The sequence below is a fragment of the Mus caroli genome, unplaced genomic scaffold (genome assembly GCF_978045245.1).
Source record: "Mus caroli unplaced genomic scaffold, Mus_caroli_1 scaffold_20, whole genome shotgun sequence".
Taxonomy (NCBI): Eukaryota; Metazoa; Chordata; class Mammalia; order Rodentia; family Muridae; genus Mus; species Mus caroli.
This window is the reverse complement of record NW_028227275.1, coordinates 24,895,433-24,921,821: the sequence shown is the minus strand read 5'-3', so window position 1 is coordinate 24,921,821 and position 26,389 is coordinate 24,895,433. Positions and strand designations below refer to the sequence as shown.

At 42.5% G+C, this 26,389-nt stretch overlaps 2 long non-coding RNA genes across 2 annotated transcripts in view; both read right to left on the bottom strand.

Annotated features, from left to right (window-relative positions):
- LOC147000142 (uncharacterized) overlaps window positions 1-26,389 on the bottom strand; it is a 91,564-nt gene that overhangs the window by 9,491 nt on the left and 55,684 nt on the right. The gene's annotated exons all lie outside the window — the stretch shown is intronic.
- The window catches only part of LOC115029995 (uncharacterized), a 29,072-nt gene continuing 25,369 nt past the window's right edge, over window positions 22,687-26,389 (bottom strand). Inside the window, exon 3 of the long non-coding RNA XR_003835589.2 lies at window positions 22,687-26,042. This is a non-coding gene — a long non-coding RNA (uncharacterized LOC115029995). The remainder of the gene's footprint in view (window positions 26,043-26,389) is intronic.

The following is a 26,389-nucleotide window of genomic DNA, read 5'->3' as shown; positions in this document are numbered from 1 at the left end:
ATCCTCAAAAAGGAAAGGATACGTAGGAATGCACAGAACCAAGGCAGTGACAGATCTCTACAACTCCACCACAAAACAGTGAAGAACGAAACTGAAAACAAAACCAAAAGATGGAGAGATTTCCAGAAGATAGAGAGATTTCCAGAAGATGGAGAGATTTCCTATGTTCATGGAATGTCAGGTTTGCTCTGGTAAAAGACCATACTGTGTCCAGTCTCCAGTGATCTACAGATTTGCTGTAATCACCATCAAACACTACCAATGACTTTCTTCCTAGCGACAGAAGTAGCAATCCAAACATTTACACAAAAGTCCAAAAGACCTTAAGTTGCTCAAACAGTCAAAAAGAGAAAGGGGGTGGAGAGAGGGGGGAAGCAATGCTTGAAGTATCACAAAACCCAATTCCAAATTATCCCATAGAGCCACTGTAACAAAGCACCTTGGTGTTGACTTAGATGTATGTATGTGTGGACTGAGGGAATGAACAGGGTGCCACAAGGGCTAATTTTCATCATCAAGTTGACCAGACTTAAGAGTCACCTAGGAAACAAATCACTATGTCTGTGAGGTTGTTTAACTGAAGTCCATGGGCTAGGGTCCTAGACTCAATAAAACAAACAAATTATCTAAAGAACAGAAAGAGCATACCAACATTCCCATTCTACTGTGGGCTGCTGAGATGGCTCAGTGGGTAAAGGCACTTTCCTCTAGGCATGAAGACCTGAGTTCTGTCTTCCTTGACCCATCTTGTGAATGAGAGAACTGATTCCTGTAAGCTGTCTGCTGATCACCACACACATGTAACTTGTGCACACGCACACACACACACACACACACACACACACACACACACACACACACTCGCCAAAGAGTAAAATAAATAATAAAATAATAAAAATGTTCTTGATGCTTTGTGTTGGTCTCTTGGCTGGGATTTCAGCATTACCATGACTTCCAGGTTGTGACATTGTGTACTTCAGACTATGAGTTCAAAATAAAACCCCTTTGCTGATGTGCTTTTGTATTCTGAGCTTTAAGGGAGCTTATATAGGATATTTGCTTTCTTGTGTGCCTGCCCTATTATTGGTAAGATGTATTCCGGTGATGTGCGCAGCTCCTACCCATTTCCATTGCTTTATGGGATCCCCAAGTTTGAATTTTTAATGTCATTTTTTACTTACATAAAGTAGGCTGTGGAGCTAGGAGACATAGCTATTTATTCTCCTGGTAACAAATCAATCCTTAGTGGTAGACGATCTAATGCAGCCATGTTGCCTAGAGTCTGCCACTAGATAGTACTTGGTCTTAGGAAGACTGGAGTCCTATCCAGATTATTCACTGCTCTACTCAAGTGGAAATACGAGCTGTTTTCTCTTTCTGAAGGAAAAAAAAAAAAAAAAACAACAACAACGAATGACCTCTTCCCTGCTTTCCTTCAAATGGAGTCTCTGAAAGAAAAACCTGGCACCGTTTTCCCTAGAAGCGGCTCTCTTCAAAGCCTCATCAGGACACATATTGTTCATCTCAGCAAATGATGTTCGGTGAATCTCAGGACCAGTAACCCTGGCTGCAATTTGTATCATAATTTCTGGAAGACCACATTCTAATTTTCATCAAACAAGCAGACAGTGATTTACCCCCCAGGGCCAGCCTGGCAAACCTTGCTTCAATAGTCCTGGGATATTGACTCTCACCACAGTCTCTCCCAACACCTACAGATGCCCTTCTTGATGCCCTGTCACTTGGGATGCAGATAACAGACATGTGGGCAATATTTTCCACCACAAAAAAAAAAAAGTAAGAAAGCTGCTTTAATGCTGCCTGATGCCTGAGTTTTTCCTGTCAGACTCAGAGAAGCAGCTCAGCTCAACACAATCAATAAGGCCTTTCCTCTGCTCCTTCAGAAATACTGCGGCGTACTGAAGGGATCCGTGAGGGTCAGATTTGTCCTCATCCCAGTATGGTCAGTCCTGCCTCCCACTACATTTTCTCCCTATATTTAGAGGCTGGAATATTTTTTTAATATATAGAACTAACTTTTTAAGCTTGAACACTTCCAAGCTGTGACCTTTAAATTGCCATAGATTAAAGGTTCCAAGTAGAAAGAGTTCATATTGTCAAAACTCCCCTTTTTTCCCCCATATTCTCCTGACTTGTCACTTAGACTAGCTGCCACCCAAGGCCTGTGACAAGCACACAATTCTCTCTCTACCATAACTTCTTATCCTACAGCCTCTGTGGACACATGACCAAAGTCCCTAGATTCATCAGATGGTAGCTGGACCAAAATATCACTGATTCTGAGGTTTTGAGACATGACTCGCATAAAAAACTGCATTTAAGGAGAAGTAAACATCAGAACTAATCAAGGACATTTCCCCTTTTATACATAAAGGAACTCCAGCTCTGCCATCACCTCTCCAATGTTCAAAAGGGGGAATTGAATACATGTTTTGAAAGCAACAGGAGTCCCAAACAAATGATGTAAAATGTACATGTGAGAATAGGCCAAGACATATTCTTATAAAACTAGGACACAGTTTGATTAGAAGAATCAAAGAGAATATAATTACTGTCTAGAGTTTCCTCACCCATTGGGGATTTTAACTTTTAGATAAGAAGATAGGAAGTTCTGCTCTGTTGACAGTCCTTGTTCTCGTTGTTTTCAAGAGGAAAACTGTCTTTATGTTTCACTGATAGTGGTTATTTGCCATCACCCCACCCCCAGGTGAAATACAAGGAAGTGGACACTGTTGATAGCTCTAATCTTCACATTCCTACCCAAGATCAAAATTCTAACCATTGGGTGCACATGGCACCTCACAGAGCCAGGGAGTCCTCATGGTGTAAACACCGACACTGGCATCCCAAGGCTGGCCTTTCAGTCCCCACCATGTGTTTGACATAATTTAACTCCTAACAACTCCTTTTCTTAAAAAAATATCTGATGGGGTATGGGTCAGATAATGCATGATGTGGTATTGGTTAGATGTAAGTCAATTCTCTTCACACATGCCCAGTATTTCTGAATATAACAGAGCCATAATCCCGAATAGGGTTGATCTAGTACAGTGTTAACAGTCTGTCCTTTGTGGTTAGCATGTTCCTGACACACAGAAGGCTCTCAATAGCTACTCACAGTAGAGAGAAACAAGAGAGGCATGCCCACTTGGCTGCCCAGCCAGCCTGGACGTTGGCTACTTCTCTAGTCTCCTCAAGTTGTTTGCAGTTTACTAAACCATGGATGTGGATGTGAGAGACGGCGGCGAGAGTTTTGTTTATTTGAAGTAGTTTATAACTTTATTAAACTTTGAGTCTTGCTTTTCTTGTCCAGTAACAGCTGTCAACATCTGCTCCCTTCCAGGTAGAGTTCTAGACAAAATGCAGACAGTGAAAACGTGTGAATCAATGTTTGTTGTTCTTCTTCCATCCAGGGATGAGATTCAGCCTAGAAACCTCTTGGTGATCAACCCCAGCGGGGCCGAGGAAGCTTCTCTTCTCCACGGTCCTTCCTCAAGTCTCAGAAATTCCCACGTTTCCCCCAGAATTGTTCTTTTTCTTAAATTTTTTGTGTTTTCTTGGTAACTTCATACATAATTACAATGTAGTTAGATCATATCTACATACACCCTTACCCAATACTTCAAACAGAAGAAGGAAAAAAACAACAGATTGTCCCTCCCCCCTACCCCCAACAGCCATCACCTGCCAATGGCCAGGGATCACATTCCGCAGCCAGGGATGGGACCTCCTGAGCCCTTCCCTGATCCGACTGTCACGCTCACTGGCTTGATCTTGATTGAGCATGTCTGCTGCTGCCAGTCGCAGCTGTGGTGAGTCCATGAGTCCACAGTTCTGTCATAGCTAGAGGATATTCTTTCAAAACATTTTTTTTTCTCCAGCCTCTGCCACTTGGAATCTGTCTCCTCTTCTGCAAGGGACATTGTTTGTCCCACTGGCTTGGTCATAAGTGCTGCACATTGTATATATACATTTGGACTAGAGCGTGACTTTGTTCCTCACTGAGCAGTGTCATGAACACTCGAGGACAGGACTACACACATGGTCACTCACAAGTAAACAGCTGAGAGGCGGTTCTTTCTCTCTTTTGAATTCAGAATTTAAAGGTAAAGAGGGGAAACCTGCAGAGAGTCTCTTTCCTTGGGAGTAGACAAAGAAGAGGAAAGCTGGAGGAAATTCGGCACTTACCCACACAATGAGTGGAAGAGAGAGAGGATACTGGTCCTTTGGGAGAACATGCCTAGCAAGTAGAACCACCTGGGAACTCTTCCCATCAAGATGTGTTAACTACACCTCGTCTCCTTGAATCTGGGCCTCTGTAAGTGACTCTGCTGCAAGTAAATCAAGGTAGCAGAAGCCATGAGACACAGGCTCTGGGACTGTCAGGCCACACAGCCTCTGCCATGTTCCCTCCAGTTACTTATTCTACGGGAGCCTGCTCCTACCGCCATGTAAGAACCCTAGTGACCCTGGGACTTCTGTGCCTCTGAAGCCAGGCGCATGAACTTTTGGCCAACCACAGCTCAACTGACTTTCCAGTCAACAGCCATTGCCAATTGCCAGCCACATACAGGAGCCAATGTGGATATCTCGTTCCATCAGCGAGCCACCATGTGACTGCAGCCCCATGAGAGACACTGAGTCCTGCCAGACTGTTTCTAAATCTGACTCTCATGGTTTAATAATTAATTCCAACCACTAAATTTGGCAAGGACACACTGCGAATTAATAATAACATGGCCTGTTACCTCTGCAGGTTGGTATTCTACAAAGCCTATGAATTCTGCTTCTCTGTTCCCTAATCAGGGAATTGAGCCCTTTCTCAGTTTTCATAGCCAGAGTACAGAAGGACCGAGTAGCCCATCACTCCAACAAATTCTGGAGCCTGCACATGCATAGCCCACCAAGATGAAGGGGGCAGTCCCTGCTTAATGAAGGCAAGAAAGACAAAACCTGCCTAAATCAGGAGCTGTAATTATCAGAGGCTTCCGCAAAGTGATGTTTCCTAGTTACTGAACAAAGACTTGGTTACTAGAAAGGTGCTGAAATTCTTCTCCTCGGAAAGGAAATGAAGGGGGGAAGAAAACCTTCACGGAAACATCTTGTGATTGAAGGCAGCTCCGCCCCCACACCGGGCTGCAATGCTGACTTCATCCCCTGCAACATCGCAGTGACTAATTTCTGACAATTACTCCAAACTTCTGAATATTCCCCCCAGCCAAGACAGCAGTAGGAAACCTTTCCATATGGCCAAATCTTTCCACAGTCGGTAGTGTTTACAGGATTCGTAAATTAGACCTTTCACTTGTATAAAGGGAGAGAATTGCGCATGGGACCGTTTTGTCCTCCCTCGCTTCGTTCCCTTCCATCTGAATCACGCCGCGTTCTTTGCGTGTGCCTGTCCTTGTCCAGCTGCAAAGTGGAGGCTTCTTGGAGTGTGCCCTTGTTGCGGACCCTGCTTTTTGCCATTCATTGCTCAGCACACTGGATTTGGCAGGAGTAGCTTGGACTGCGTGGCACTTTTTAAGAGATCTGTGCTATCATCACAGGTCATTTTTCTCCACAGCCTGGCATGCTAAACCAGGGCACCCTGAAGCCAGGACCTTCCATAACAGAGCTCTAATTCTCCGAGGAACTGCTAGTTGGCAGCTCCCTATGGCTGTTCCTGAAACTGGAAACTGTACTTGGGCACCATGACCACCCCTACCCCCACCTGAGCAATCTTGTTGAGATGTGTTAGAAACTCGGAGGCGACAGCTTAAAAACTGTAGTCAGAGAAGCCACAAAGACATATCTACAGGTTACCACAGAGAGTAAGAGTTGGGTATGGAGACAAGTCTCCTTACACCCGTCCCACCCACGCAACAACAAAAACACCTCAACTTTTTCTTGGTGTGCCTTTTTGGCATGAAATATTTCATTTCCAGAAAAAAAATTTTTTTTTCTAAAAACTGTTTGCAAAGCCCTGCAGAGTAGAAAGCGGAGGAACTTTGGAGTCAAGGGGCCGCGGTCCTAAGCCCCATCCTTTACTAACTCTCACTGACTGTCTTCTCATTTCCTCTGTAAGATGAATGTAAAGATGCCAACTTCACAGGCACAGAGATCAAACGAGATGTAACCAAACTGAGAAGTACCAAAATTCCGAGCTGTGAAGGGGCCAGTGTTTTGTCTCTTTGGAGGTAGGTTGTGTACACAGGAATGGGGTTCTTTGAGACATTTTTCACACAGTGCTCTCCTTTCGGCTTGCTCCCATTGTCAGTGCTCCCCTCCCCCCCCCCCCCACTGTCTTCACTCCATCTTCCTCTTGCCCATCCCCCCACCTCCCAAAACATTCGCTGTCCTGCCCAGAGGATACACACTTTCCATTATCCTTTCTTATTCCCCTTCCTCCCTTTAAACCTAATTTTCCCCTCCTAGGCCCCTTTCCACCTGCATATCATATATATGATGCCCAAATTTAAACTGGATTCAAATTAAAGATCCAAACATCAGATGGTCAATCATATGAGACCCAGGAAAGACTTCTTCCCATTCTGTAGACTGGCTCTTCACTCTGAACAGTTTCCTTTGCTGTCCAGGAGGTTTTTAATTTCTTATCTTTTCTTTTTTCTTTTCTTTTCTTTCTTTGTTGTTGTTGTTTCGAGACAGGGTTTCTCTGTGTAGCCCTGGCTGTCCTGGAACTCACTCTGTAGATCAGGCTGGCCTCGAACTCAGAAATCTGCCTGCCTCTGCCTCCCAAGTGCTGGGATTAAAGGCATGCACCACCACTGCCCGGCAAGAGATTTTTAATTTCAAGTGACCCCATTTGTCAGTTCTTGGGATTATTTCAGGTTTATGAGAATCCTTTTAGAAAGTTGTTGCTTATGCCTAAACCTTCAAGTGTTTCCCCCCTGGCAGTTTCAGGGTCTCGGGTCTATAGTAAGATCGCCCATCCATCTTTCATTTGATTTTATGTGGGGAGGAGATAGAGATCTACTTTCACTTTTATGCATTATCCAGCACTGTTTGCTAAAGAAACCTTTTCCAAATGCACCTTTTTTAAACATTTCTGTTAACGGTTCAGGGGCTGTAAGCATAGGGTGTTATTTTAGAGTCCTTTCTTCTATTCTTTTGCTCTACATGTCTGTTTTTGTGCCAGTACTAGTGTGTCTTTTGCTACTATAGATCTGTAGTATAGTTTGAGATCAGGCACTGTGGTGCCTTCAAGAATTCTCTTTCTGCTTAAGATGTCTTTGAGCATTTAGGCTCTTGTGTGCTTCCATGTGAATTTGAGGATTTTTTTTCCTAGTTCTGTAAAAAATATCATTGGAATTTTAGTAAGATTGCTGGCTTCATGGTGTTAATTCTGCCAACCCATGAGCATGGGAAATCTTCCCATCTTCTAGTACTTTCTAGTGTCTTCTTCAATGTCTTTCTTCCGCGTTTTAAAGTTATCACTGTAAAAGTCTTTTACCTTCTTGGTTAGATTTGTTCCTGGACTGTTTGTTTGTAGTGATATTTCGGATGGGATTATCTTTTAATAATTTCTTCCTCAACATTTTCATTATTAATATATAACGAAGTTACTGATTTCCTTTTGTGTTGACTTTGTATCCTGCTATTTTCTTGAAGAGCTTTATCAGAACAAAAAGTTTTCTGGTGGAATATTTAGGTCATTTCAACTGTAGGCTCCTGTCATCTGAAAATTAAGATAATTTGACTTTATTCCTATTTTTTTTAATAGTTAAATTCTTACCTGGTTTTGTATCAGGTGGTGCTATGAATAGGTTTCTTTTTTATGGAACACTTTGAGGGGTGTTAGCATTGGGTCTTCTTTGAGGGAAGGTCTGGTAGGACACAACAGTAAATTCATTAAGTCCTGAACTAGTTTTTGCTATTAGACTTCATTACTGTTTCAATCGTGTTGGTTGTTTTGGATCTATTTACTTGTTTGCATCTTCTTGATTTAATTTGGTAGGTTGTATGTGTCTAGGAGTTTATCCATTTCTACTAAAAGTCCCAGTTTGCTTAGACTATGAATATTCAAAATATTTGCTAAACCCTCAGATCCCATTAGAATCAATTATAACCTTTTTCGCCTCCAATTTTATTAATTTGGGTTCTCTCAAATTCAGATTGGCTGAAAATTGATGCTGTGGTTTTTTTTTTTTTTTTAAGTATCAAGTCTTGAATTGCAACTATGCAAAATTAGTAAAAGGTCAGCATTATCTCTTTTCTTCTGCTCGCATCCGAAATCCATTATGAAAAGATTCAAAATATCAAAAGATAAAACCCCCAAGGAGCTAGCTGTTTGCAGGACAAGATCTAGCTCCATGCCAGCAGAGGGCTTTCAAATACTACATTCCAGAGTTAAATTTGTCTACCCACTATCACAGGTAAAAATTTGCTGGCTTCCACCAGGGCAGGGGCTTCTATGTAAAATGTATGACTCCTCTGCAGAAAAGAAAATCCTAAGTAGATATGTGTAAGGAAAGGGATAAATCATATAAACTCACTTCATGAAACTTGATATATTATTTTATATAAAATTATATATTAATATAACTTACTCCTAACATTTACAAGTCACCCAGAGCTATCACCTATTGATATGCATGTTCACTGCATATCAATTATAAATGACTCTACTTATCATACTTTTTTTTATTGCTTTCTTGCTGAGTCTGGCTTGCCTGTGTGAGTGACAGTATGACATGGTTTTCTGTCCCTGGAACAGAGCCAGCAGGGTATGGGCCTTCACGAGTGTTGGTGGTTGTTGTGGGCATAGTCTTGTTTGTATAATAGTGTACATATTTTCACATTCCTCCTTCGAGGAATGTCCTCTCTGCCAAGGTTAATAACTCCATGATAATCAGAGACAGCCTGAGTCTGGGAGGCGAGGGTGTGTCTCAGCAAAATGGTAGAACACTGTGACCTTCAAGACAGCCCTTAAAACTGTGTGAATGAATGCTGAAAACATGAGTTTGAAAATATATAGTTTCTCAACCATATGCAAAATTTAAGGATGCGATATGAATTGTATAAAGAGCTTCACAGATCTAAAAGAACAAAGTCAGCTGCACTATGAGCCGGCTTGTCAGAAAGATGCTTAGGAAGGAGATAAAGAGATTTGGGGAGTGGTGATTGCAGGGCAAGATCCCTGTTCAGCTAAGTGTTTGTTTATACTTACAAAGGCAGGTAGATTGCTGAGTTCAAGATCAGCCCAGCCTGGGACAAAAAGAGCTTAGGCCCAGGCTCAGGCATGGTAGGAATGGTAATTTCAGGACCAGGTTCCACCCAGCTATCTTATTGACTGTACTTGTGCCTGCTGTCTCTTTTTTAAGAATCAAGGGGCTGGGGCCATGGGATGCTCAAAAGGGATTTATGGGATAATCAAAAGGGAACCTGGGGTAATGACTGAATTGATATGTAAATAAAAAATTGGGGTTTTGATCTGCAAGAAAGAGATGAGCTATCCAGAGAGTTTTTAGACTAGCAAGAGAAAACGGTTTTGAGCAGAACTCAGAGAAAGAGCGGTCTGGAAAGCTGACTCGAGCAGAGCATAGGCCATCAGCTTGGACCCAGGAAGTGACTTCAGAGTCATTTATTTCAGTACTGTCGAACACACCTTCTCTCAGGAACCTTCTCCAAGCTGAGGCTGGTCCTTGGCAGTTTCTAATGATAAATCCTGACATTTCCATAGGTCAGACAACAAAGCCACTGATTTATCATCATCATCATCATCATCAGTACAAAGTGAAGCATCCACTGGGAATGGATCCAAAGAGAAAATATGTCCTATTTAGTCTTGATTATACCCTGATAAGGAATTTTCTAGGAGATAGATATATGTGAAATGGCAGACAGATGAATCCACGATAGTCAAAGTGACAACATGACTCACTGCTGCAGGGTAGGGAGCTCTCTGTTACTATCTTCATCTGGAATGGCTGCTCCCCAAACAGAACAGAACAGAACAGAATGGACAACAGGGTCATCTTACATAAACTCCGTTATACATTTGTGTAAACCTTCGGGGTAGTTTTTAAAGCGTGCATTTTAGTTGTTGTTCGTGGTATTTGTTGGTGGGTGCATTTAACTCCTGTTGTCTTACAAGGACCCACACTCTGCTCCCTGACTCACCGGGTTTCTAATCACCCCAGGGAACATGGTGCCTAGAACCTATTCAGATTTTTAAAAGGGGTTTATAATAACTCTCCAGCCTCTTTTAACATGAAGATTAATCTTGGGAGAATACCAACTGCTCACTCCAATGTCACAGTGTGTGATGTATCTATGCCACACTGAGATGAAGACATTTAACCCAGTGTGACAATGGGAATTTTACTCATACCTCTGAAAACATTCATTTTAACTGGTATGAAACTAGTCTCATGGTGCCAAAATACTTGGAAAAGAGAAAATGGGTATTTAGTTTATTTTGGTCTAGTTTTATATTATTCCCTTTTCTTAGTATTTTTTTTTTCTAGAAGAATTTTGCTCAGTTAAATAAATGGAAAAGAAAATAGCTGTGTCTATGGGAGACTGTGCATAGTGTTCATGATTTGACGGACAACAAGGTCTCAGCAGAAATATGAGTATTTATGGGGACAAAAGATGTGTTGGCGGTTCTCTTTGACTATGGATTTTCCCTGAACCTCTTCTAGTTCCAAAAAGCTAAATGGACTTCAAAAAGAGGCCCCAATTTGTGAAAATAGCATAAACTTCGTCAAACTTACTGAGTAGAGCGTGATAAGAACTAGATCTCATTACTCACATTCATTACTTCCCCCATGTCAATATAATTAGGACAGATAGAACCATCATTTATAGAGGGACAAACTAAAAGTCATGAGATAGATAACTCAGCATGAAACACAGAGCTGACAAGTACAAATTTCTGCTCAGCTTGGGGCCCTGACTCCAAGGTATGAGAATACATGGCTGTGCTTAAATTCAAGGAACCTACCCCCCTGAAGTGTCAGAATATGTGGACATCATTCTTACTTTTGAGAAATTTAAATACAATTTATGTTCAGTTTTTTGGTTTTTTGTCTTTGTTTTTTTGTTTTTGTTTTTTGTTTTTGTTTTTTTAATAGAAGTCTTTCTGTGCCCTACTGGATATGAAGGGTTTAGGCAACAACAGAACTATTTGGGAATTTTTCCTCTTGCTGGAGGCAACATCCTCCTCAGCTTATAGGAAAGATTAGAAATGAGATACACATATACATAACACATACACAAACTCTACAGCAGAAAGTTGTTCCCACCAAGGGGCACACAATAGATTAGCCTCTACGTTGCTGTATGGAAAACAACCTGTCTTAGTTAACAGATACTATGACCAAGGCAAGTCTTATAAGGGACAACATTTTAATTGGTGCTGGCTTACAGGTTCAGAGGTTCAGTCCATTATCATCCAGGTAGGCTCGTGGCAGCATCCAGGCAGGCATAGTGCTGGAGAAGGAGCTGAGAGTTCTATATCATCATCCAAAAGAAGCCAGGAAATGACTGTTCTCTAGGCATCTAGGAAGAAGATCTCAAAGCCACTCCCACGGTGACACACTTCCTCCAACAAGGCCACACATCCTAATAATAGTGACACTCCCTGGGCTGAGCATATTCTAAGCATCACATGGACCAACCCTGGTTTCCAAGCTTAGAATATGTTTTATACACCCAGGGCTGGCATAAAACTCTGGTCTCCATTACAAAGGCAAGACATCCAACAACCCGATTCCTAATAGCCTGCTAGGAATGGAAGGCCTGACAATAGAAACATAGACTCCTACTAGATAATTCAAGACAAAATTTTCTGGATGCATTTTTATTTGAAAATGCTTGTCTTCCAAAAACTGAGTTGCTGTGGGGTGAAAGTCTCACCTGTCAATTGTATCACGTAGCTGTTTTCAAATCATCATTATACAGGGTTCAGTCCATCAGAATCCTTTGGGTCCCTGAATATAAATTGCTTCAAACAAGTCTTGTTTGTTCGGAATTTTCCTATTGCTTAATCAGAAACAAACTTCCCTGTGAGGTTGGAGGAGGTGCTTTGGAAGTAACGTAGGAACACTTTATGGTCACATCAAACTCTTGGTTCTGTTTCTTGTCTCATTAGAATAAAAACAAGCCTAAAGCTAAGAGGAACTTGCGAGGAATTTTGTTTGACAGAAATAGAGGCAAGATTGGGTGGACCACAGGCTACCCTGAGGCTGGTTCTTTGTGTTGTGTATCAATGCCAGTTATCACTGTTTTCATTTAATGATCCCTGTTGTTGTTGGGTGCCATCGGTGGGACTAGAAGTGTAAAGGTGAACACAGGAGCTTTGGACACTGAGAAGCTCGCAGTAAATCGGAGACTTAAGATATAGCCATATAAAAGATAGATCATTATTCAAACCAGAAAACCAGCTGACATATAAATGGACAGAAAAATATTTTTTATTTATTTAATTTGTTCATTGACAATCCACAAATGTATACCATATATTCTGGTTACTCTCATCTCTTACTCAATTCACTCCATTGCTGTCTACTGTCACCCTTCTTCCCTGCGTATGTATATGTGTGTGTGTGTGTGTTCATACATATTATATATATATGAATGTACACATATACATACCTATATATTATATCCATACTTGTATGTATATGTGTATATATGCATATATGTGTATTTATTTCATTTTGTTTTTAATAACTAGACACCATGTATGGTCACGGGTTTGGAGCTATCCATTGAAACCTGGTGGCCTCAACAGTGGGTGTACGACTAAAGATAGTGATTCTCTCTCTGCAGGAATCTATCAATAGTCAATAACAGATATTCAGTAAGGGGGAAGCCCTGTGAGCCTTATGCCATTCACAAATGATTGTGATCAGGCCCAGTCTTCTGTATGCCCAGTGCAAGTAACCACAACTGCTGTGAGCCTGTGATTTGCAAGGGTTGTGCTGGGCCTAGAAAGTGACACTCTGCAGCCCCTCTCTCTGCCTTCTGGCTCTTAACGTTCTGCTGCAGTGCTTGCTGAGCCTTAGGTGGGGGTACTGTGAAGTGTCTTGTTTAGGGGTGGGGGCTCAGCTGTCGCATATTTTCAGCAACTTTGGCAGATATGTGTCTGTTAACAGAGGCTTCTCTGATTGAGGCTGAGAGTAGCTTTTGTTCTTGGGTATCATATTTATATATTTAGAAGGCACTTTAGTTTGATGCTATAGAAAATGTAAAGTTAATTTGCTTTTAAAATTAAGGTTTTCCTGATGAAGTAAAAGCAGTCCCCTTAGGCTTCACTTGGCACGTGAGAACTCTAGACTAGATTTTCCTAGGTCTGAAAATAGTGTTCAAACATGAGAGGAATAGAACACAAAAGTCACAACATAAATTTTATATTAGATCTCTAATATATGTTTGTGCATATTCTCTCTCTCTCTCTCTCTCTCTCTCTCTCTCTCTCTCTCTCTCTCTCTCTCAATGTAATGAGAGAAATTCTAGGATCTGGGGAGAAAATGTGATCTTTAAGGATTTGGGGAAACATAAGAAGGGAAATTTTTTTCAACTTAACTGTGTTAAAAATTCAAGATTTATTTGAAAACTTGTTCTGAGTTGCACACTGGTGATATCTATATATGTATACCTGTGAAATAAATAACTCAGGAGCATGGAGCATATTTTAAATGGAGCTTTTGAAAGAAAATTAAAATTCAAGGTCCATGACTCACGCGGCTTGCTAGTTAGGAGGGCTTTTTGGGCCTAGAGCAAAGAACAAAGGCTGTAAAGTCATCCCAGGAACCAACTAGCCATAAAGATAGGGAAGACATACAAGAATGTCTGGACTGGCCTGGCACCTCCCTATCTCCTGCCCTTCTGACATGGGTTAAATGTTAATGCTCTGCTGTTACCTCGATTTTCACGTACAGTTTGCTGATGTTTAAACTGTCCAATTGTGTGAAGCTGTGCCAATTCTTCCCCTACCCCCCCTCTTTTCCTATATAAACCCCTAACTTTTGAGCCTCATGGTTGACACCCCTGTCTCCTGTGTGAGATACATGTCGGCCTGGAGCTCCATCATTAAACTACCTCCTGTGTTTGCATCAAGACGGTCTCTCATGATTCTTTGGGTGTGTGCTATCTCGAGACTCGGGTGGGGGTATCCCCACGGAGGTCTTTCACTTTGCAGATAAATCCTCAGATATACCTCTACTTCTCTACTGCTAGCTCTGTTTCTCTTCACAGGCACATGTCACATGTCATACACTGATGTGTGAATTGTAGGAAGGAACCAGCACTACTTGACATGACAACTGTTGTCTAGTAAGGAATGAAAAGGGAGTAGCTTCCTCTGGTCTCATAATCAATCTGTATTCACAAAATCTAAAAAATATACAGAGCTCAGGGCGGACCTGACAAGAGCAGGTTTGAGAAAAAAAGGCAAAAGGTAGAGGAACATGTTAGGAGAATGTGTTTCTAACAGACTCAGGGGGGAGTTCTGCTTGGGGTGGGATTGGCTGATGAACCCCCAAATCTAAAAGAATCCATATGGACAGGGTTGCAAGATTGAGCAAAACAACCAGCCAAGCAACAGAACCAGAATGAATGCCTTTGTTGATTTGGATACAGACGAACAGCAAAATGTTAGTGTAAGCATGTTTCATCAAATATATGGGGCAACTAACTAACTAAATATGTCTGTTCTTCTAGCTGAGGCTTAAGTAGGCATCCTGTGTAATGCCTGAGTATGGGTTAGTCAGATGTGGTTTGCTCCCTGTCTGTTGGGGTGGGGTGGGGTGGGGTGTGGGTGGTTGAGGAGTGGGGGTGGGGAAGAGTGTTGTGGAGTGGCTGATACTGTGATGGGGAGGTTTCAAGAGTCTGCTCCCTAGGAGGCGTCCTCTCCCCTGCTTAGCATTAGAAGGCTAGGTTGGTCGCTTTTGTCAATGCTAGCTTGAGGAAGCAATCTGCCTTAAAGGAGATGACAGACATAGGAAAATGAAGAAGCAGCATTTTTATGGTATGAAGGAAATATAACAATTTATGAAACTAAAATAAAAGTATGCTTAAAATAAGTAAAGACTACAGACTGTGGAAAGGATAGGCAGAGGACAAATAGAACTTTTAGAATAAAAGTATAACCATACCTTTGACTCTAATGTGTCCCTCACAGGCTCGTGTTTTAAATGCTCAGGGTCCAGTTTCTGGAGCTTTTTGACAGCTGTGGAGCCTTTAGGAAGTGGGCCTGTTACAGGAAGTAGGTCACTGGGGTAGACCTTTGGGTAGTCTCCTGGTTGCAGCCTAGCTTTCTCTACTTGTGTTTGCTAGCACAGAAAGACTTGGCCTACCTTGCCTGCATCACCATGAGCTCTGTGATAACGTGTGTCCCTGACCAGATGCCCTAAACTTTCCAAAACTATGAACCCTCTCCTCCCCTAAGCCCTCTCAAGTACTGATACAGGCCTTTCCTCTGACCCTGGAGATCCCACAGGTAGTCTGTCTTCATTCCCAGCATTAATTTTTTTCCAGTGGAATCATTATCCTTCGGGTCCCATACCCTAGAAATTATGGAGAAATTAGGGAGAAGTCTCATCTAATATGTATCTATTATAGCTAACCTGCCAAATACGAAGTGCACCAGAAAGTCGAGAGAAGTTTGGATCAGACCACTGAGATAGATGAATGGTTAATAAGAAGGGTGTCACAGTAAAAAAGGAAGGGAACGGAGCATTTGTGTCACTACATAAACAAGAAAGTCTCTAAGAGTCTGAGGGGCATCTCAAAGAAGGTGGGCATAAGGCTTCTGTGGGACTACACAAAGTTAACTCCTTGTAATGCACAAGAGAACGGGGAGATTGGAGCATCATGTCTGTGAGTCCCAGAAACACAGATCTCGGAGAAAGTTCCATGTTGTCCAACTGGGCATTCAAGAAGCACAAAGTAGAAAGAATAGGGAGAATTCAGAAAGGAGACAGTCTGAGACCTTTTCAAAATTAAGGGGAAGCCTGAGTCTTCACCCTGAGGAAGTATGTCTACACTATACTGGGTCTATACCAAAGTCTAAACCTAAGGTTGCCCCTAGACACAAGGTTGAAAACTAAACATAAGAAATATTGCTACTTAGGAACACTTTGCTTGCTATTTATTTATTTGTCTTCTCACATTTCAACTATTTCTGGCTTTGCATTAAAATAATACTTTTCCCGTTTCTTTCTGAAGTGAAGAACTTACACAAAACCAAAATCAGTTACCAAAGACTCCGAAGAGTCTTGATGTCTTTTTCTCCATTATGGGGATTTCTTATCTGTCTTAACTCCTTGGGACTCAGACAGCTGCCTCCTGAGGTCTTTCTGCCCTTTCTCGGGTCTAAGCCATCTGCCTTCTCTCTTCTAAATAGCCCTTTAAGAGGGCCACAATTTCCCTAACTTAGTTTGCTAAGGAAAAGTTGGTTTGGTTTGGTTTGGTTTGGTTTGGCTTGGTTTATTTCATTTTGATTTGGGTTTTCTCTTTCTTTTAAGACCAAGACTACTCCCACAGAGCCCTTTATGAAGCGAAACATCTCACCTGTTACAAATTCTGACACCACTACAGAAGATGAGATTTCAGCTGCAGGGTTTTTTTTGTTTGTTTGTTTTTGTTTTGTTTTGTTTTTGTTTTTATTGGAGGTTTTTGGTGACAATGATTTTCCCCTTAGTGATCAAGTTCTGTGTATAATAGGGATCACCAGATTTTAGTCATCCTGACCCCTAATATCCTAAGCAGGGTACTGTTCGGCTTATTGTCCCCACTCCCATCAAGCATTAAACTTAGTCCCCAGTGTCATGATGGTAGGAAGTGGAATCCACTGGTAGGTGGTTAGATCCCATAGGTGGAGCAAATGGATAGAATTATCACTAGAGTAGACTCATTATCATAAAAGAGTGTTCTCTGTGAGAAGGGGCATCTGACCCCTCTTTATTCCTCCTTCTTCCTACTCTCTCTCCAACTTCTCCCCCTTCCCTTTCACCCTTCCCCAAGAAAGCCCTTTCCAACTGCCAGATCCTTGATATTGTCCAAGGCTCTAGAACTATGAGAAATAAATGCATGTTCTTTATAAATCACCCAGTCCTGAGCAATCTCTTAGAGAAGCACAGAAAGCATGCTGAACCAGCCATGGAGTGGTCCTTACGAATGGGTGGGATGCTTACGCATACATTGCGTGAAAACTTCCAAAGTGGGGAAAGGCAGACATTTCGAGGATAGGTTATGTTTTAGAACCCTTTCGAAAGGGGCAAACCAAAGCTTCTGCCAAAGCCACCCCATCAAAGCAAACCATGACTGTTATACTCCCTTATCACAGATGAGGAAGCCAAAGCCAAAACGTTCCATTATGTCTCCAAGTTCTCTTCCTAGTAAGCAGTTAAGCTACTCTTCAACCCTGCTTTCTGATTCGAACAACCATTTTCTTCCAGTTCTACCACAAAAGCTATAGAGTTTCCCTTCCAGTCTAATGTGTTTTATCTTAGCATAAAGGGGAAAAAATTAAAGGTTGTTATAACAACAAACACTTGGTACTTGTTCCTACACGTTCCTATATGACTAAAGCTCAATCTCTCCTTACAATAGAAGTTCCCAAAGGGTCAACAGGAACTGGATTATGTATTTCTTTGAGTGCAGCTTTATTGTCTTTGTTGAAGATCAGCATGTGATATGCCTAAAGGTGTTGTGACTCCTGCAATTACAGAAATCAAGTCGGCCTCTTCCCTAGTAAATGAGGTGGGTATCTCATAGCCCAGATTACTTCCTGGATATGGTTCTCAGCTATGTTGTCAACCAACAGCATCACCTCATTAGGACAGAACTGTATCCTTCTAGAAGGGATATCCTAAAAGCTCCAGCTGATCAACCTATCATTCCCTAAGTCATCAGCCCTCTTGTGTACCCAAAGAAAAGCCACCGGAGATGTTCCTTTATAGTTCAGTAGATGATCAGAAGTGGTATGGAGCCATTGGTGGGGGCATTTTAAAAATGGACTCATTTTACAAACACTTAGACATTTGTTAGATGCCCACATTGTGCTGGGCTCTAGGGATATGCTAACAAGACACAACCTTGATCCTCATGTGATGGGAAGCCAATGTGAAACAGATCCTGTGAATTACACAAATGGCCTCTCTTTTCACTTCTGGCTTACTTTACTGCAACCCAACAAATGAATTTTCAGCTCTGTACCAAAAACACTAGTGGATAACAGAGATGCTGACCAAGATTTTGTGCAGGAAAAGTCCCATACAAAATCTCCTACATGAATCTTATAATGAAGTCCTAACAAAACCCCAGAGAAAGAACACACCTCAGCAAAAATACTGTATATCATTGTGATTGTTGGCAAAAGGGACAGATATAGGTGCTAGAAACCTGAGTAAGAAGCTAACCCCATGAGATGGCCGGGAATGAGCCACTTTGCTTCAGCTGGCTAGCTATGTGAGGTCCCAGCCTCCCGAGTCAGCTTTCACTTAATTAGGAGCAGTCCTGACCTCTGCCTGAGTAATACTGTGGAAGAGAGTCTTCCTGAGTGACTCCATTCACAAGGGATGAGGCACTGTCTCTCTCTGCTAGGAAGTGGAATAAAACAAGTGACTCAGATTTCACACTCACGTTGTTGCCAGGCCTGGATGAAAATGTCGGTTACTCAGATGTGAGCTACAGCTGACTCTGCCTTGCGAAACAGCGATATGGCAAGGAAGTAGAAATCCAGGTACCCAGGACTCCGTGGGCATATAGAATCAGATTCTCTGTCCTACATACCACACCAAGTCCTGGCACGAGCCCAGTCCTCCATGTGGTGGTCTATGCTCACCCTTGAGGAGGTCCTGTTGATTTGGAAGTACCCTGCCATCAGGCCTCATCCTCCCTTGATGTCTTCTGGAGCATATATGGGTGCTAGATATCCTCTGGACAGAAATATCATAGGCCAGAGGTAGCCAGGTAACACCATGTACAGAATCAGAGTGAGAGAAATTATGACAAAGACTAAATTCAAGAACAAAGCTGGGAGCCAACCTGATCACCAGGGATGAATGCAAGAGATGTTCCCACAGCTATCTCATTGGAACAAGTTAGTTTCTATGGACTGGTGTGTGTGTGTGTGTGTGTATTTGGTGGGATGTCTGACAAGGATTATATGACTTCTATTACTCATGATGGTCAATGCAATCGGTAGCATCCCACTTTCTTCTTTTGGTGTTATTTCATATATATTTCTCTGTGTATTTTCATACTAGAAACATGGTAACTCTACCACATCCTTCCAAAAAGACCTGTAATTTATTTTGCCATCATCATAGGTATTGTCGTTGTGTTCTGGTATCACTCCACAAAACACAGAACATGAGAGAGAGAGACAGACAGAGAGAGAGAGAGAGAGAGACAGACAGACAGACAGACAGAGACAGACAGAGAGAGACAGAGAGAGACAGAGACAGAGAGACAGAGAGACAGAGACAGAGACAGAGAGACAGAGAGAGGTGTGTGTGTGTGTGTGTGTGTGTGTGTCCATCCATATGGTTGGTTCCAACTAAGGATCCTGAATTGTTATTTTGTTGTTGTTAAGTATCTTGTCATTAAAAAGGAATCACTTTGAGGGTTTTTCTCTCAAAATTCACAATACTAAGAACTGACCAATTAAGCTCTTTATTGGGTAGATATTGTGTCAACTGACATTTATCAGGCACACATGGAATCATAGTTGGCTTTATGATGAACACTGGTACTTGTAGAAGAGGATTGCTGTGAGTTTGAGGTTATTGTTAAATCCTTTGAATTAAGAAATTTCTAGAAGATCAGTGAAATTTGTTTCTGTGTCTATGAGGGAGCTTTAAGACACAGCTTATGAGATCTTGGGTCTAATGAATTGATTGATCCATTGGTGAATTTGAATTTGAATAGACAGTTGAGAGGTGAGGACACTGGGGAAGAATATTCTTGGAGGAGATGAGTGGCTAGAGGTATGCCATTGAAGTCATATCTTAGCCCTGGTCCTTCCTATTACCTCTCTACTTTCTGGATGCCACAAGGTGATCAGCTCTGCTCTGCCATGCCCTCTGCCATGATGTGCTGCATGTCCATTGCCAAGAAATCAAAGAGCCACTTGATCATGGACTGATACTTCTGAAATCATGAGCCAAAACAAATCTTTATTGCCTGTGGTGATCAGTTTTGTTGGAAGTCTCAATGAGGAATTATCTACAGCAGGAATGACTTTGATTACCTTACTTGAGATAAGAGAAAGTGCCACTGTGGGTGTCACTGTTCCCTGGGCAGGGAGTCCTGGATTACATAGGAGTAGAGGAAGTGAACTGAGCGCAAGCATGCAGCATTAGTTCCTTGCTCTCTGCTCTTGATTATGGATGTGATGCAACCAATTGCTTCAAGTTCCTGCTGCCTTGACTTCCCTGCAGTGACGTACTAGAATCTGGAACTCATCTGAGTATCCCATTAGCAGCAGAAAAGGCAGATTCTGCCTTTGAGTTGTTTTCTCACATGTATAGCATGATGATGGAACATCTAACCCAATTGATCTGTTCTTTCCTGAGAATGTACACCTGGTAGAGGCCTATGGATGTTCTCTGCTGTCCCTGGCTCTCAGTTCATGGTGGCGGTCCCTCTTCAGTGACCTTGAAGCAAGACACCTTCCCCATCACTGAGAGTCTGCACCAAAATAGTTTTATCATGACCACTCTGCTCCTTGCCCTTCTGTCCCTGTCAAGTCAAACTAGAGTCTCTTACCAAGTTGTAGATTCCTGTTTTAAATGTATCCTCTCCAGTAAATGGAAACCTAAGTATGGCTGATGATTTTTCTTAGAAAACTCAGTTTTGAGGCCAGAGAGATGGTTTAGCTTTAAAAGCAGTGATTCTCAGCCTTCCTAATGCTGAGACCCTTCAATACAGTTCCTTAGGTTGTGGTATAATATAATTTTGCTGCTGTTATGAGTCTTAATGTAAATATCCATGTTTTCTGATGATCTTAGTCAACTCCCGTGAAGGGTCATTTGACTCCCACAAGGGTCACAGCCAGCAGGTTGAGAAATGCTGCTTTAAAGGATTGGACTTACAACCAGCACAATTGGTTCTGGGGTTGGAGATTTGGTTCCAGTGGGAAAATACTGGACATGCAAACATGAGGACCTGAGTTCGAACCCCTGGCAGCCACATAAAAGCACAGCAGTGTGCGCCTATGATCTCAGTGTTAGGAAGAAAGAAACTGGTGGGTCCATGGAACTTGCCATCCAACCAACCTCAATGAATCTGTAAACTTCAGGTTCAGTGCAAGACTCTATCTAAAAACATATGATAGAGAGAAATTGAAGAAGACATTGTCCTCTGGTTTACACACACACACACACACACACACACACACACACACACAATTCAACACTGACAAGGGCCATGCAGTACAAACAACAAATGGCTTTAGAACTCATGGAATGAAGCCCACAGGATACCACAGCCACATGGGGTCCTACATGAGGCATGGCCCAGAGGACGGTGTCCTGAGGACTTCGTGCTGTTATGGAGTTCTGCTCTGCTTGCTGTCCTCACATCCCTCTTAATTTAAGAATTATATGAAAACTTTAAGGGGGCTTCAAGTCCCTCACTGGGCAGTATCTCCTGCACTCACAATACTGATGTTTGATCTCTTTCAGGCATTGCTGCTGGAGCGGATTAATGATTCAATCACCACCCTAGAGAAGAACTTAGAGACATAGATTGGCAACAGTGACAACCACCCTTAGAAAACATTTGGAAAAATAAAATTGTTAGTGAAGCTGTGTTAAGATGTTTTCACCACTGGTTCTGATGTAGAAAATCTTAGGGAAGAATTTGAAGTTCAGGAAGGTGTGTTCTTGTTAGTTAAGCTAGGGGCCTTTTATGGTCAGGGAACAAGAACAGTGCAGCACTGGCTGACATGACTCTCACTGATTTCTTATACTCGTTTTTTCCCCTCAGCTTCCTGATATGATTTATTAAGAATTGTTGCCGGGCGTGGTGGTGCACGCCTTTAATCATAGCACTTGGGAGGCAGAGGCAGGCGGATTTCTGAGTTCGAGGCCAGCCTGGTCTACAGAGTGAGTTCCAGGACAGCCAAAACTACACAGAGAAACCCTGTCTCAAAAACAAAACAAAACAAACAAACAAAAAAGATTTATTTATTTGTGGCTGGTGAGATGGCTCCATGGTTAAGAGCACTGACTCCTCTTCCGAAAGTCCTGAGTTCAAATCCCAGCAGCCACATGGTGGCTCACAACCATCCGGAACAAGATCTGATGCCCTCTTCTGGAGTGTCTGAAGACAGCTACAGTGTACTCAAATATAATAAAATAAAATAAATAAATCTTTAAAAAAAAAAGAATTGTTGATGAAGCCAGGCATAGTGGTGCACGCCTTTAATCCCAGCACTTGGGAGGCAGAGGCAGGTGGATTTCTGAGTTTGAGGCCAGCCTGGTCTACAAAGTGAGTTCCAGGACAGCCAGGGCTACACAGAGAAACCCTGTCTCAAAAAATCTACCCCCCCCCAAAAAAAAGAGAATTGTTGATGAGTAGATGTACATTTTGAGGGTTTAAGATAGATATGATTGATTTTTATATAAAAGTTTAGATATATGATTCTTTTAAGATTTTATAAGATTAGTTTTAAAGATAATAAAATTATTACTCCTTTCTTTGTAACCTCAAATTGCTGCCTGCCAGTAAGAGAAGCTAGCTGAGAAAACTACCTTGCTTGCTTACACTTTGTTAATCTGAATGTATGTGGGTTTCTGAGAATAATTTGTTTTCTTTACCTGTACTACATTATGTTATTTCTTGTATAGGTATTGGAAAATACATTGTTTTTTCATAATCATTTATCAGAAGAAAACTAAAACATAATCACATTATAATTGTATACTGATTGAAAGATTTTGCTGGAATATATAAGCTGTGAAAGAAGGAATAAAGTTTGATGTAGCTGGAAAATTGTTCCTCCCATCCATCAACTCTGTGTGTGTGTGTGTGTGTGTGTATGAATTCTCTCTTTTTCCTTCTTTTTCTTGCCATTTCCAAGGAGTTAAAAGAGTTCATAGTTTTTCCACTGGCCACAGAGACTGCCAGCCCCAGGAAATTAAGCTTTGTTTCCTCAGAAAAAAATTCTGTTGAGTAGCTTCTCTAATCCTCTAATCACTGGCACTTTTGGCAGCAGCCCCTAGAGTTTTATCTAGATCCACCTAGTCATCGGCTCTAAGCACTGACCGCCTAAGGTTGCCTGCCTCGGTTTACCCACCATATGGATGGCAAAGCCAGAGGCATTGGCACAACACCCCCCACAAAGATAAATAAAATCAGTCCTTAAGAACAATAAAAAGAAGGGAAAAGAAGAATCAGTTCTGTCTAATTTTGATCCAACTTGAACCCTGAGTTAGGTCAAAGTGCAAGCCAGAGAGAGAAGCCAGCTCACTAGCCTTGTTAAGATATATTTTAAGGGTCTGGAGGAATGGATCAGCAGCTCAGAACACTTACTGATCTTCCAAAGGACTGGAGTTTGGCTCCCAACACCCACATGGTGGCTCACAACCATCTGTTCCGAGGGATCTGACACCTTCTGATGCACATACAAACATGCAGGCAAAACTGCCATATATAGATAAAAAGGAAACTTATTTTAGGGAGACTAAACTGTAGTAAGATCTTGAGCAAGGCTTTTCCTGGTGTTGCAGAACTGGCTAGCCACCAGGCTGATAAGTAGCCTGCATCACACAGGGGGCCTGGCACTTCCTTGGGGAAAATAAGAACAGCTGGCTCACTCACTCAGCTTGCAGCATATGATTCTTTCCTATCTCTGTGGACTATATAGGCCACTGTGGGAAACCGTTCTGAGCCTCAGAGTGTCAGACCTTAGGGAGGGCTCAGCTCCCCTTCTGTGCCTGTGAAAGAAACATCATTAAAAGAGACAGAGTGTGACCATGGTGCGGACAAGAGGGGTCGCCATGTTTTGTTTTCTGCTTGGATGCAGGCTTATTTGATGGAGTTCTTCTGCCCACTGTCTGTCAGAGGAGAGGGAGCTGGACAGAGGCTACAACCTGGGGGAGTCTGCCTGCTTGCTCTCAGATGTGACAAAGTTATGTGGGCTCCCTGAAGAGAAATAGTCCTCTCAATCTCTCTCTCTCTCTCTCTCTCTCTCTCTCTCTGTGTGTGTGTGTGTGTGTGTGTGTGTGTGTGTGTGTGTGTGTGTGTGTGATTACAGTGCCTCGCAAAGCCAGAAGGTATTTGAATCTCCTCCAGTTGGAATCGCAGGCGCATGTGAGCCACCTGACATGACAGCTGAGTTCTCTATGTGAGCAGTACATGCTCTGGACTGCTGAGCCATCGCTCCAACACCTTAAGCCCACTCTAATAGCTCACTTCTTAACTTACACACCCAGCTAAAAGCTACTTGGACTGTCCCTTACACAGCAGATTGCTTTCCCCAAACTAAGAAGCCAATGAGTTGGAAGTCATACTTAGCCAGAAACCATTAGGAGACATTTGACTGTGCTTGGACTCATTTTTCATTGTTCCAGCTGGAGGTGAGGCATTTCTGACATCAAGTTTGTAGAGACCAGACATGTTACTAAACCCTACACATCACACAGGACCACGCCCCACAGCTGCATTTGGACAAAATATCAAAAGTGCCGAGATCGACTGGAGTGGGCACTGAATGTCAGAGTCTTTCATAAATACTATCGTTCCTCCTACAATAGTCATTAGCTCTTCTGTCTGGTGGCTGAGGCATTGGGGCTTACAGTGGCTTCCTCCAAGACACACAGCAAGCAAGGAGTGAGGGTGAACTTGAACACAGGTCAGTTCAAAGCCCTTCCGGGTTCTTGCAGTGTAAAGCAGGAACAGAAGGAGTTGAAAGAGAGCAAGGTCTAAGAAAGGGAACAGGGACTGGGGGATGCCCTCCCTGCCAGGAATGTTCCAATGCCACCCGCGTGTCACCTCATTTGAAATCTGCAAAGAGGGGAAAATGTGACCTTGAGCAGTCTCTGCTCCCTTGGCGAAGATAGCTTAACAAGATCCTGCTCTACATCAGAGATGATGGAGATGTGACTCTAGTCCCGGGAGCCCACAGTGCCTACACTGCTGAGCTATCTCCCATCTGCCCGAGGCCCCAGCTGTATTCCCAATGAATCATGGCCTTCAGCTTGGGGGAACCATGCCAAACTCCTCTCCATTCTGCCTTTGGTATGGCAGGCCTAGCCTCCTGCGTGCCCTGTGACTCACTGCCAATAAGGTCACCTTATGAAGCCATCTGGTAAGTGTAATTCACATTCTTCATGAGGTCTAACTTGTTCCCTCCCCTTTCCTTCCGTCAATAAGTTCATATTTTTCACCCCATAGCCTCTCAAATGAAGCTTGAACATTTGCTAAGCGATCCTGTTCTTCCGAGGTAGATTCTCCATCTTAATTATGCTCTTCAAAGTACCATGCCAGCTGGAAACTGACTTCTTTGGTTTTCTTAATGTGACCCTGGGTTTGAAACCGAGAGCCTCAAGAACTTAGATGCTACACTGCACTACCCTTCTGCCTCCAGCTCAGGGATAACTCCTTTGTTTAAAGGTCCAGGAGCATGTAAATTCAATTCAAACTAACACCAAACAAGAAGAGCCCTCAAGTGTCACAGACCTTTAGAGAATTTATATTAACAGCTTCCAGAGACGTGGGCACTGTGAAAGGTCTTGTCTATCAGGAGTGGAATTGTTTGTTCCTCACCAGGGCTGCAAGAATAAGCGCACCTTTCATTAGCTGAGCACGTGTAGGTACACACATGCTGGGCTTTTAAAGGGCATACTTTCTTTAGCCAAATATGGCCTTGGCATGCAGCCAGGCTCATGGGGGCTCACAGTATCTCACCTTCAGCCTGACTGAGGTCATGTGACCTCCATCTTACCAGGACCTAAGCTTTGGGTTGGGTGAGAAGTGGGTTCTTCATTAGGGGTCGTGGTTCAGATTTTCACAGCCTCACTCAGTCCTCTTGCTGTTGGCTGGTATCATCTGAGCGGCTCCTAGAAATAGATTGCACCGTAAAAATGGCAATGATGAAGCAATGAAAACAACAAAAATGTGTGGGGTTTTAAAAGCCAAAAGCACAGTAAGTAAAGCCACTCAGAAAGAACAGCCCATCGGGTGACAGTGAGAAATGCATTCTTTTTTATAGATTATTTCTGATTTCTGAGCAGTTGCAACAATAACAAACGTATTGCGGCAAATGTCTCCATCCCAAATAAGCCCCAGCAATGAAAACACAACACAATATGAATGCATGCTGTGTGCCTAGATTGGGCAGATCTACTGCTACACTACCATCTTCCACATCTATGAGGCCCCTTAGAACTTGCAGTTTTCTCCAGGC